General features: G+C 45.1%; 1 protein-coding gene across 2 annotated transcripts in view; it reads left to right on the top strand.

Moving 5' to 3' along the window:
* pard3bb (par-3 family cell polarity regulator beta b) overlaps positions 1 to 13,090 on the top strand; it is a 520,416-nt gene that overhangs the window by 139,976 nt on the left and 367,350 nt on the right. The window lies entirely within an intron of this gene.

Genomic DNA, 13,090 nt, shown 5'->3' on the forward strand with positions numbered 1-13,090 from the left:
CTTCTTCCTGTCCTCTTCACTCTTTTTCCCTTTCTCCACGGGGCAGAGGGCAAACATCTGCCTCCTTTTCTTTTTCTTCATCAACTGCCTTTCTGTTCTACAGCCCTCCGCTAACATAATTTGTGGAGGGCTGTTCAATTTTCTATTAACCGCCCTTTCTTTCACTGATATAACTCCGTCTTTCTCTTTTTTCCCCTTCCTACTTCTCCTGGTCATTCTGTAATTTTGCAAAACTTGGAACTGGTACCATTTCTACCTCTATTCCCCTGCATTGCAATAGGTTGTCTCATGCAGTGATGCTGCACCATATTCAAAAGAGACGTACAGTTTCTGCTGTTCTTACAATGCATGTGCGCACGACAGTCAAACTCACCACCACAGCTCTCTCTCCCTTGCTGCTCATTTTAGGGGACATGGTGGGTGTGTCCAACAGTCCATCCAAATATACATCACAAATAGCAGTTCACTTCCTGAAGTTATACTTGACTGCTTTCATACCGGCCACAAGCAGCATTGCCGTTCACAAGAAGTGGACCCTTGGACGCTGTCTTTAAGCCGACTCGGGGTCACATATGTTAGTGTGCACTTGAGTTGGAAAACAGCTTTCACACGTGACTAAACATACCAATTTTCAGGGCAAATGATCCAGGGTCTGGTGGGAAAAAATCAAACAAAACAAGCTCCTCATTAGCCTGAGTGTGACAGCACCCTAAAATGCTCATAAGGATATGATGCATCGGCCCCGGTTTGAGGTAGTCAGAGAGGATGAGAGACAGAGAGACAATAGGGACCCAATCCACAAGGGTAACTTGGATTTTTATGAGGAGAGCGGTCATACTGCAGTAGTTTGCAAAGTTTCTCAGTTGCTTTGGTAGAGTTGCCAGTGAATTACTCCTCTGTATATGTGAAATTACATTCTTAGTTATTACTAATTATGCAGCTGTAAAGCTGTTAAAAAAATAAAAACCGCAATACCAACCACAATTATTAATGATGGAAGTAGTAGTCGAGGTAGTATCTTTATAGCCACTTATAGTAGTCTTGTTATCACGGACTCTGTTGACAGAGTGAATTTAAAAATACACAGTGCTTAACCAGAGAGGAATGTACCATGTGGGCTCAGGCCTGACGATCCTGGGTTTGAGTCCCACTTCAGGACTTGTGCTGCATTTCCTCACCTCTGTCTCTCCAACCGGTATGTCCTGTCCATCTTCACTGTCCTGCCGATAAAGGCAGAAATTGCTCTCCCTTCAAAAAAAAACAAAAAACAAAAAGGCTAATGGGTCGTCGATTGAGTTGAACATGGCGCACTGACACCGTACCGCGAAGCTCTACTCACATCAGGGTAGCCCAAACCCAAATCGTGCCAGTCGTGTCGCTGGAAGACATCTTCTGAAGAACACATTAACCAGTTGATATAGATTTATGTCACAAAGGAAATTCATACTTAATCTCTCTAATTTCCTCCGTTTCCCCGCCGTACCTTCAGAAGACGTCAACTTGACGTTCGCCCCTGCAGTGACCCCTTTGTTTTCTCTCTGTCTCCACCCTTGTTTCCCTGAACCTGTTCCATATATTAGTCTTTATCTTAATTCTATCTGGCCTCATTGACATTTTTGTTCTTAAAAGGTATGGTCTCCCATTTTTTCTTCCTTTGTTTATATTTTCCTTTGTTGCCTCCTCCCATTTAATTTCCTCTCCTCTCCTCAGTGCTTGACTTTGTATTTTCCTCCTCCTCCTCTCCTTTCCTTCTTTTTTTTCTTCCCTTTTTGCCCTCTCTATATCCCCTCCTCATCATTCCTGTCCTCACCAAGCCGTTCCCCCTCTCTCGGTCCTCTCACCCTTTCACTGCACACCTCAACCACATTATCTGTCAAGCTCGAGCCAAGTTTTCCTGATGGCAAACATATTCAAGAAACTGGTCATGGAGGCACCATGACAGGGACACAATGTTTTAAAGGGAAAATAAAGGAAAACACCGAGAGAGAGAGAGAGAGAACATCCAATTCATGCTTCGCATTCATATCCATCTCTGCTCCCATTCGCTCCTTTGTGCCTGTTTGTGTGCATCTCTATTTGTGTGTTGCATTTATGGGTGATTCTCTGTTTGTGCGCCACCATTGTTGTGTTTGTTGACCCAGCGAGAGGCAGAGTTCTGGGAATATGTGCCTTTTCACACCGGAGGCATTTTTAAGTCACTCTGAATTGGAGCAGCTTGATGTATCTGCGACGGGTATGAGCTTCACGTGTGGAGGATTTGTCGGCAAGCATTGTGGCGTCGAGGACTGAAGCTGCCAGAGCGAGTGTAGTGAATTTCAGGGGGGGGGGTCCATTTCTTATCCCGGTTCGGTGAACTCGAACTGAACTGAGGAGGAACCCATCTGTCTCCCAAACTGGCTGCCTACCCAGCACCCCCTCATCTCTAATCTGTCTTTTATGTTCCCTCATCTCTTCACTGCTCCCTTTAAGTCGTCACTTCCACATCTGATAAGAGCCGGGCTTACCTTACATAATCACCACCCACACTGGTTCTTTTGCTTTTGACTGGCTTGTCCTGAAAGGAGACACCCCGCCTTTTCTTTTCCTTTCCTTTACTCTCCTGCTCTGGTCACCTCTGATCTCCTTTCCTTTCCTGACCTCTCTGCTCCACTAATTTTACTCTCCTTCCCTTCCATCCCAATCTTTTCTTTTTTCTTTTCTTTAATTTTCATTACTTTCTTCATTTTTCTCTCCCTTTCTATCCTCTCCCTTCATCTCATGCCTGTTCTTTTCCTCTCCGTTGTCTGTTCTGTGTCCTCTCTTTAAATGCTCCTTTTTCTTTCCTACTTGTCTCTAGTCCTGATCTCTGTGTACTTATGTTTCAATCTTGGCAGTATTTGTTGTCACCTAAGTTTTTTTCCCTGTTTTTGTATAGTTGACGTTATATAACACACACACACACACACACACACACACACACACACACACACACACACACACACACACAACACTATTCCTCTCACTAATAGCTACCAAATCCATAAAGATTGCATGGTGTTGCTTTGCCAACTTGGGATGATTTCATAACACAAACAGTCCCAGTTCCCTGCAGACCCCATACTGGACACTTTGTGTCCCTCAGGGTCGGCGGCTACAGTAACCCTCTCCTGATTCATGGTTCAACAGTTTGCATCCCCACTGGGCTCTGGAGTCTTTAACTCGGCTCTCTCAGCAGAGGACATCAGACAAACAAACTCCACGACACACCTTGTATTCCCTGTTGGATGACCCCTTCGGACAATGTAGTTCCTGTAGAGAATTGCTTTGAAGCAGCAGCCAGTCCCTATAGTTTTGTTTGCCGGGGGGGTCACCGATTACAGGTTGGTTTGTTTTGATGAGAGCTGGAGGCAGGAGATGGAAATAGAGCAGCAGGAAGAGTGGAGACACACAAGACTTTGTTTTTTTAACCTCCGTAATCACTGAGGACCTGTTTGTGGATTGGCACAGGGAGTATGGCTGCAACTAGCCGAGCACACCAGAGACTGGCCACTGCATAGTCTCATCATGTACACCATTATTATTTCATCTTTTCACCTGTTTGTCATCGTCCAAAATCTTACTCACTCTTACTTTCATGCTGGATGTACTACTGAGTCTTGTCATGCAGTCAACTACCAAGATATTTTTCGAGCAATTTTTTTTAATAAAAGATTGCCTTTTTTTCTTCTTCTTCAAAAGTTTAGCCTTTATTGACAGGGCAGCGATAAAGATGTCATTATGTATGCTCAATAATCCAGGTAAGAAAATCAAAGAAAGTTTAATCAGTGTACCTGAATATAAAAATAGGTAAAGACGGGGCGTCCAGGTGGCATGGCGGTCTGTTCCGTTGCCTACCAGCACGGGGATCAGCGGTTTGAAACCCTGTGTTACCTCCGGCTTGGTCGGGCGTCCCTACAGACACAATTGGCCGTGTCTGTGGGTGGGAAGCCGACTGTGGGTATGTGTCCTGGTTGCTGCACTAGCGCCTCCTCTGGTCAGGGGGAGGGGGAACTGGGGGGAATAGCGTGATCCTCCCATGTGCTACGTCCCCCAGGCGAAACCCCTCACTGTCATGTGAAAAAAGCGGCTGGCAACTCCACATGTATCGGAGGAGACGTGGTAGTCTGCAGTGCTCTCCGGATCGGCAGAGGGGGTGGAGCAGTGACTGGGATGGCTCGGAAGAGTGGAATAATTGGCCAGATACAATTGGAGAGAAAATGGGGGGGGGATCGTCAAAAAAAAAAGATAAAGACAATAATTCTGGGGTGAGCAGAGAGAGGGGAAGACTTGCAGCCAAGTTTCCCGAGCCAGAATCAAACCTGAAGTGCTGAGATCAGCTCCGTTATAGTGTACGCTGAGCCAACAGCCAACCCCTGACCTTTGATCCGTTTATGAATCTCAGTCCACGGTTGATTAAATCGGGCCGTAGCCCAACCTGAAACTTCCGTTGCTCAGGCTGGATACGCTTATCAGAGAGAAACCTGAGCTTGCGGCACTGATGTATGTCCTCCTCTCCGCTCAGTGTAAGACAAAGCTGAGGAATGCCGTCAGCATTGTTCTCGGTCTGGGGGAACTCCTTACATGTTAGCTCTGTTTTCACCAATCTCCGTCACTCCTGTGGTTGTCAGTATGAAGTATTACCGGATGTCTCTTACACAGGGCCGGTGAAGACATTGTGTTTTTGTGTGTGCACTGGTGTGTGCACACCTCAGGTGGAGATGTGTGTGTGTGTGTGTGTGTGTGTGTGTGTGTGTGTGTGTGTGTGTGTGTGTGTGTGTGTGTGTGTGTGTGTGTGTGTGTGTGTGTGTGTGTGTGTGTGTGTGTGTGCGTGTGTGTGTGTGTGGGTCTGCATGTATCTGCGCAAACATGACAACAACAGCTGTGGGTATATTTTTTCCCCCTTATATTTTGTATCACTCAAGTTTCCTGACTCTTTCTTCAAACCCATAATGTTATAGCTTTGTCTAGACCTGTGGGTTTTGTGTTTTTTGTTTTTAGAGCTTATCCTCCAGAGACCTACAATTTCTCAAAGAATTCACCTCCAGACCTGAAACTGATATTATAGGGGTGCCTGGGATATTTACCCAACAACTTGTTGAATGACCAAGAACATTGTAAGTGAGTGACTTTCTGGTCAAAGATCATTTGCTTTGAGTCAGGAAAAAGTGTTATCCGTGTCTGACTGTTACAGATGCTTTGCTGCGATGAGAGAGTTGCATGTGTTGGATTCCTCCTCTACCTGTTCCTGGGAGTGACATGCATAGGCTCACTATCTCGTCGCTAGCACGCTATGAAATATTTGCAGTGAGAAGTCCAAGTCAGTGAAGGACAGTTTGATTAAAGTTTGTGACGTTACAATACAACGGATAACCAAGCCTTCGCCTCGTTAAGTTTTATATGTGAACTGCTGGTATTGACCTCATGTTGTGGTGGTGGTGGTGGTGGTATTGATTGTAGAGATTCATACATGGGATGGAAAAAAGGGGGCAAGCAGGGGCCATACCCCCTAACCCTCCTCCCTCCACTGCTCTCTAAGCTACAATAATCAATTTTACAAAAGTAATTAAATATCAGTTAGTTGTTTGAATACCTGAGTAGGCAAATGCATTGGCAAGTGGTGTGGCAGGACCTTTTTGGGGTATGCAGCTGACACTCCATGCCACCCTGGTGGCTTTGCGACCGACTTGGAGGAATTACAGATGAGGGGTTATCTTTCCTTTTTTCCTCCATTTTTCTCCCCAATTGTACCCCATTTTTTTCCCCAATTACCCCACTCTTTTGAGCCATCCTGGTCGCTGATCCACCCCCTCTGCCGACCCGGGGAGGGCTGCAGACTACCACATCTACTCCGATACATGTGGAGTCACCAGCTGCTTCTTTTCATCTGACGGTGAGGAGTTTCACCAGGGGGACAAAGCATGTGGGAGGAACACGCTATTCCCCCCAGTTCCCCATCCCCCTGAACAGGCGCCCTGGCCAACCAGAGGATGCGCTAGTGTGGCGATCAGGGCACATACCATCATCCGGCTTCCCACCTGCAAAAACGGCCAATTGTGTCTTTAGGGACGCCCATCCAAGCCGGAGGTAACACGGGGAGGTTATCTTTCTCTTAGACGTACATCGCCGCTTGATGAGACACAATGTTTTAGATTCATAAGAGTGTGAACTTACAGATATCTTTGTTAAGAATGCCTAAATGGTAACGTATACTGTTCCAGATTAGTGTTCATCCCCAAAACTGTTTTACAAACCATTCTTCACTCTTGAAGCCCCTTTCACGTAGTTTGTGGAACCGTTTAAAAGAAGCTGGAACGCATCAGAAAATGTTCGTCATTTATTTTTTTAATGTAGTGATTCAAAGGTATAGCAAGGCACTTCAGCTGTGGAGGTGGATCATTTTCATTTGAATGGCATTTTTTTTCTCCACCATTTAGCTTTGCTGCTCGTAGAGGAAAAAGCCCTTTTAATAGTTCCCCTACAAATAATCTGTTTAACCATTTTGTAGAGGGCTTCATAGTTGGCTGAGTTTAACAGAAATAGCCACTCTGAGGTCGTAGCGGCTATTTGATAATTATTTGAAAGTGAATGGAGAGAGAGAGGGAGTGAGGGAGAGAATGCAGGTGAGGGAATGGGGTATGAGAAATGGTCAGAGAGAAGAGACAGGGTCTGTGGTTATCTTAAGTGGAGATGTAGAAATTACATGGTTCAAAGGAGTTGTTACTGTCAGAAAACTCTCTCTCCGTCTCTCCCACTCATCTTTCTCTCTACCCTGAAATGATCCCCCTTTTGGCAATCCCACTCACCTCTTTCTTGATCTTCCCTCACTTTTTCTCTCTGTGTCACTGTCCTTCTGTCTATGACCTGCTGAGCGCTAACTGCCAGAGCAGTGGCGGAGTGGTAAATGACTCTGGCACCCTTGACGGCCATTAATAAAGGTCTCTCTCTCTCTCTCTCTGTCTCTCTCTCTGTGTGTCTGTCTGTCTGTCTGTCTCGCTATCTCTCTCTCTCTCTTTCTTTCTCTCTACCCACTCCTCTTCTTTTACTTTTCATACTGCCCATTACACTTCCTCACACATCATGATCAGCAGTGTCTTGTCAATCTCTATCCTCTCTTGCTCTCTCTCGCTCTCTCTGTCTCTGTCTCTGTCTCTCTGTTTGCTGTTGCATGCTGGGAGTTGTGTGTGTGAGTGCGTTTGGTGAGAGTGAATGTGGCGGTGTCTTAGCATGCCAAGCCTGTTGCTCCGACATGGAGTGCGGCTGGTGGCCGCCCCGAATGTCGGTGTGGAGCACCTGGCTGTGGGGAGGAGGTGGGCCAAGGGAATTTGTCTTTTGCATCAAGGATGAATAAAGCGGTGGTTGTCTTCCTGAAAGAGGAACACTTCATTGCTCAGCTGATAGAGAGCGGCGTTGTTCTTAATAATGTGTTTGTACCAATATCCCCACTCGCAGTACCGTCCACTAAAGTCACCATCTGTGGCATCTTGCCATTCAACCTCAATGAGGTGCTTGAGAAAGAACTGTCATAGTTCGGAAAACTGGCAGTTCCGATTTGGCCCATGGGGCTCAGCTGCAGGGATGAGAAACAGAAACATCTCCAGTCTTTACGGAGACAAGTTTTTATCTTTCTGAAATCTGCTACCCAGTCCGGTGAAGCGTTTCAGAGTGAAGCCTAGAGAGTGACACTACATGGTATATGTAAGTTCAGGTAGGATGAAGTGTTTTGAGGTTGGGGACATGGGACAGAAGCATTTTGCTTGCCCGCATAGAGAGCAGAAAGCGGAGATTGTGGAAGACGCCGACCAGGCGGCTGAAACTCGGGGAGTAGGGAGGAGGTGGGGGGGGGGGATTAACGAGGCTGATGGCTGTGGGGAAACAATGAAACCCCACAAAATGTAAACCCGGAGTCTCCTAAACTCCATAGAAATTCAGAGAAAGATAAAATGGTTGGAGATGACGTAGTAACTATATCAGAGGGAGCCGGTGTGAGTGGATTTAGTGGCACTGCTGCGTGCGTAATGTCCCCGACAGCTGCTGCAGCTGAGCCTGGGTAGGAGGCGCAGTGTGACGGGGCGGAGGCGGCGGTGGACCCGCCTTTCACTAAGACCCAGGAGAGGGAGGATGGCGCTGAAATGGAGTACAGTTCTGAATCAGATGGCACGGTAACGGATTCCCAGTGGCCAACCAGTGAACTGTACACTTTGGAGGAACTCAGTGTTCTTTTGGATGAAACTTTTGGCATGTCAACGTAATTGATTAGATTCCAGACACAACTAAATCTATCAGAACTGTCACAGCATTGCAAAGCTTGTAGGGCTTGATATATTAGATGAAACAAAGCATTATAATTTAAGAAAGCACTTCACCACCTTAAGAAAACAAAACACCTGTTCACGAGAAAGGGAAGGGTAATAAAAGACAAAAACTAAATAACTGTAATGAATCAAAGGGTATCCTTATTTTCTTTCTATCCCTCCCATTTGTCTGATTTTCTGATTTTCCTCTTAATTTTCCCTATGCAGACTTTTAGTTCTTGGTCTTTAAACATTAATGGAGAGAGAGAGGCAGAGGAGACTGGTACTTTTTGGTTTTTGCACTCAGAAACCTTTACATATAATTTTTCTTCAGGAAATACACACAGACTTAGAGAATGAGATGTATTGGGGAGTTGGGTGGAAAGGACAGCATATCCTTCGCAATGCCACTAACTTTAGTGCAGGCATTGCCCTTCTTTTTTTTCTTTACACTCTTTACACGTTACACTTTTTTCTTTACACTTTCTTTACTTTACACCGTTGGACTCTTATCCACAGCAGAGATAGTGAAAGGTAGGGCACTGATGGTGAGGGCAGAGGTAGCGGAGAATATTTTTGGTTTATTAAATGTTTATTCAGCAAATCGGGGCACTGTATGATTGGATTTTTTTAGCAGCTTAAAGACACGTTAGGACAGCAGGACAGTCGAGTCCGTTTATTTGCACGGACAGTATAGTAATAGGTGGGGATTGGAATTGCACTACAGATTTCACACTGGACAGAATAAGTGAAGAATCACATTTACAATCTTCCATCACTTTATCCAGGTTATTATCACAAGTTGATTTAATTGATGCCCAGGTTGTTGTCACAATTTGATTTAATTGATGCTTGGAAAATAAAAATTCAAACACCGGACAGTACACACGGGTAAAGGTTTCCGGGAAACATGTCAGTGCTGCCAGGCTAGGCCTGGAGCCCATCTGCAATGGTTTGTGTGGATCCACGTGGCCCTCCCGGCAATCTTTACCACTGTTGGAGTGGTTAAGAGCACCTGGTAGTTCCAACCACCATGGTTTTCACCAATGCTTTCTCCTCAAGTCCTTAACCAAGATCCAGTCCTCAGTTGCAGATCGTGGAGCTGGCCCTCCTGAGGTTGTAGCAGTGCTGCTGCTACCTGTGAGTGAGCAAAGCTTATACACAGTATGTAATTGTGGTGTCATCCAAGAGATCAGCATTCGGCGCCTCCCTTGCGGGCGGGTGCATGCCTGTTCTCATGGGTCTCCTTGTACCTCGTGCAGCTGTAATCCGGTTTTAGATCTTACCCTGGCTCTCGTAGCCATTAACATGAATGGCAACATCTTCACCCATTACAGTCCTGTTTCTGTACATTTCAACATTTTGTCACTCTGGGTGCCGTTCTCTCTTTTAACTGCACCTCGACTCTGTGGTTGGTAGGCACAGTGCTTTCTTAAATCAACCCGTGTTATTTTTGACACATTTTTCCAGGGCATGATTTGCAAAGTGTGTCATTATCACGGCTAATGCAGTCAGGTATGCCCTATCTGGGCAGAATGTCTCTCAGTAGTATTTTTGCTATTGTCTCTGCATTAGCATGCTTGGTTGGGTATGCTTCTACCCATTTTGAAAACATATCTACCATTACCAAGCAAAACTTGTTCCCTTCACATGGGCTTAGTTATATGAAATCCATCATTAAGTGTTCAAATGGTGCCAATGGTGCTAGGTAAGCAGACTGTGCTGTCTGCAATCCTCATCCTGGGTTATTCTGCAACTTTTGATTTTGACAACTTTTTTGAGAAGAATTTGAAACACCTATTTTAAACTATCATCTGTTTACTGACTCAACCATCCCCCCCCCTTTTGACACATGCTCCTTCCCATGTGACACTTTTGCATGATATGGAAACTGACTGCGTGGTGGTTATGGTCTCCTATCCGGGGCCTAACAAATGTTATTAACATATGTACAAACTGCTGCTTTCCATGCAACCTTTTACTGTGCTGAGGCGGACATCTGTGAGAGAATCAAATCTTCATTAGTGGCAATCGTGTTGTTAACAATTGGATCATTTGGTGAACCTCTTATGACACTGCTGCATTTGCTGCTGGAACAGCTCTTGCATTGCTTAAAGAAACAAGATCTTTATGGTTAGCGTGGGCCCACATTTACATACTGCAATGTGTCTGGGTAGGAAAGCAGACTGTAAAAGATTGTTGATTAGATCCGCATGTGAGATTACTTTTCCTGTGGATGTTAGAAAACCTCTCATTTCCCACAGTTTTCCAAAATCATACACCACCCCAAACGCTGTCTGTATACACAACCTATGTTTGACCTTTTTGTTAGTTTCAAATAAGACAACTGTACTTATTTAACTGAGTTTTATTTGCGCTCTCAACAGCAAGTGGCCACAGCCGACCGAACATTTCAACAAGTGCCTTTCACTAGCAGCGCGCCTTCCTCCTAACAGAGGGTTACCGTAAAGACTGCAGTAGAAGTGACTAACAAAACAGGCTACCGTATTAACTGTATTATAGGCACCAACAAAAGTTACCAACAAACTTAACAATCTCCCTTCTTTTTTAAAAACAAAAACTGCAAGGATAATATTTCAGGAAAACAAAACAAATGCTCAGTTATCAACAGTCAGACTCAGTCATCTAGCTTCCATTGTCCATTATTCAGTGCCTTAAGTAATACCAGGGAAGAGGCTCCCTTTTTGGTCAGACAGTCTGCCAGCTGTTCCTTTGTAGCTGACCACAGAATACGATGAATCCTTTTGTTCTGGATAAGTTATTTGATGCCACTTATTCTGACATAGAGCTGACATGAGTAGTCTGAGGGACTCTGATGAGCATGTAGGTGAGTCCTTCTGTAGATCTTTAGTGTTGAATTCTTCAAAACCCCTAGCCACAAGACGTGCTTTGGGTATTATGCCATCAGGAGTTTCTTTCAGCGTACACACCCATGTAGTGGACACATGCCTTTGACCCATATCTTTTACCTCCTCAAACACCCCATCATTCTTCCAGCTACTGATTTCATCTAGTTTAGCCTTATCAAATGAAACACCATCTGTGACTAATACATCATTTTCCTGCATATCAGAGCATAGTTCTACACTATCCAGTGGATTAACCCGAAGATTGTCTACCTTAGTAAGATCAGCTGACCCCATAGTACCAGAGATGTCAGATGGTTCTAAGTACTGTAGGTTGTACCAGTTTCTGTTATTTCCTTTAGCCTTTCCTGCTTGTCCCATCACTTTAGCTCTGTGAGACACACCTGTTACATTATCCACAAAGCTGATTGTTTGACCTGTTTTCAGCCCTAGGGAGGCTCCTACCCTTATGCCTGTCTGTTGATTATCCTTATGATTGTTACCTTCAGTGACATTTGTATCATTGTCTGTAACACCCCCAGCCTCACCGTCATTGTTCATATCAACATCTATGTCACAATCAGTACCAGGTATGTTCCCACTGTCATTGTTAACAACATCCACATCACTATCAGTAACAGGTACATTCATATTGCCCTCAGTAACATTCTCCCCAAGGTGCTCTAGACCCCCACTAGCACTTACTTCACTCTTATCAGCCTTCCGCAGCCTAGAATGATGAACCCTGACATAAGTCCCACCATGGCATACAAAGATCACCACCCCAACTTGTCCTATCATGACTCCAGGACCTTTCCACTCAACACAGTCTGTCCTTTTGTAGAACACCTTGTCCCCAGTTTCATACTTCTCATCTGTTGGACGAAGTTGCTTTCGTAGAGCTCTTCTGATTCTCTCTGAGCACTCTGCCTCTGTGAAAGCTTTCCTTGCTGCATGTAATGCTGTTATGTGCTGTCCCACCCATGCACTCATAGTAGTTCCCTCCAAAGCAGGTGGCTGATCCACTAACACAGAGGGAAGGTTCAGATTCTGTCCAAACACCAGCTGATGTGGGCTGAAGCCATGTACGTTCTGCATTGTGTTCTTTGCCATGAGTGCCCAATCCAGTGCAGTTTTCCAGTCAACTTCATTGTCAAGTTTTACCTTCAGCATTATCTCTGTGAGCGTTTGGTTATGGCGTTCCAGCAAGCCATTGCTCCATGGACTATAGCCAGCAGTCGTCTTTATCTCGATGTTGAAGTTCTCTGCCATGTCTCTTATTTCCTCATTATTGAATTCGCCGCCATTGTCGCTGAAGAGACGCTCCGGTGGACCATGGACACTGATCCAGGAATGTACAAAGCATTTCACTATCACACTTGGTTTCTTTTGAGGTCACAATGCCACCCGCACTGAAGCGTGTGAAGTGATCGATAATGTGCAGGTACCACACATTCGGTTCTAGCTCATGTAAATCTACTGCCACAGTCTCATTGTATCGGGAGGTCATGGGCAGACCAACAGCAGGCTTGGGCTTAGGCTTGCTGTACTTAAGACATATCTCACATTTTCCTACTATCTCTTCTAGAATAGCAGTGCTCTCATCATCAGTGTTTCCAGCATTTATCAGCAGCTTTTTCAGTTTGTCAACTGATGCATGCCAAATTGCTTGTGAAGTTTCAGTAAAGCTTTGTGTTTTTGTTCCTTAGTCATATTCTCTGTGATGGCCAGGACCACATTCTCATATGTATCGCATGGGGACTCATTATCCATTATGTTCAGACAGTAGTGTCCTGAGGAGGTCATCTCCAGAGCTATCGGTAGCTGAAACATTATTGCTGTATCGTTCTCCAAGTTCAGCACAGCTCCTGCTCTCTTTAGCGACGTTTTACTCAGCAGTAAAGGGATGTCAGA

This window comes from Lampris incognitus, chromosome 11 (assembly GCF_029633865.1).
Source record: "Lampris incognitus isolate fLamInc1 chromosome 11, fLamInc1.hap2, whole genome shotgun sequence".
NCBI classification, from domain to species: domain Eukaryota; kingdom Metazoa; phylum Chordata; class Actinopteri; order Lampriformes; family Lampridae; genus Lampris; species Lampris incognitus.